Consider the following 372-nt stretch of genomic DNA (forward strand, 5'->3'; position numbering starts at 1 on the left):
GTGAAAGAGGGAGATTCAGACAGAGAGAAGGAAGGAATTTTTGACTGAGGGTGTGAGCCCTGCAGGTCCTCAGGACCCCCTGCTCTTCTGGAGCAGCCTCTGGGCTGTGTTTTATGCGCAGTGGGAGAAGGAAAGGCCGCTGTCCCAGTTGTGGTTCGCAGTGAAGTGCAGGAGACTTGGGCTTAATTTCTCAGCTTAACTGTTTTTTGTCTGCTTTCACCTCGGGAGGATGGGTGGAAATGCTGCCATCTGGTGTGGAACTGGATCGGCCAGTCCCCACCGCCTGCCCTGGGCAGGATTATCTCTTGCCCAGTGAGGCTCTTCACTTCTGAGCACCTTTATGTGGGCAGAGCTGTAAGAGCAGAGGAGGAC

General features: G+C 54.6%; 1 protein-coding gene across 1 annotated transcript in view; it reads left to right on the forward strand.

Annotated features, from left to right (window-relative positions):
* Positions 1-372, forward strand: part of TMLHE (trimethyllysine hydroxylase, epsilon) — a gene marked incomplete at its 5' end in the record, with an annotated part of 8,618 nt that overhangs the window by 4,152 nt on the left and 4,094 nt on the right. The window lies entirely within an intron of this gene.

This window comes from Buceros rhinoceros, unplaced genomic scaffold (genome assembly GCF_000710305.1).
Source record: "Buceros rhinoceros silvestris isolate BGI_N320 unplaced genomic scaffold, ASM71030v1 scaffold15304, whole genome shotgun sequence".
Lineage (NCBI taxonomy): Eukaryota > Metazoa > Chordata > Aves > Bucerotiformes > Bucerotidae > Buceros > Buceros rhinoceros.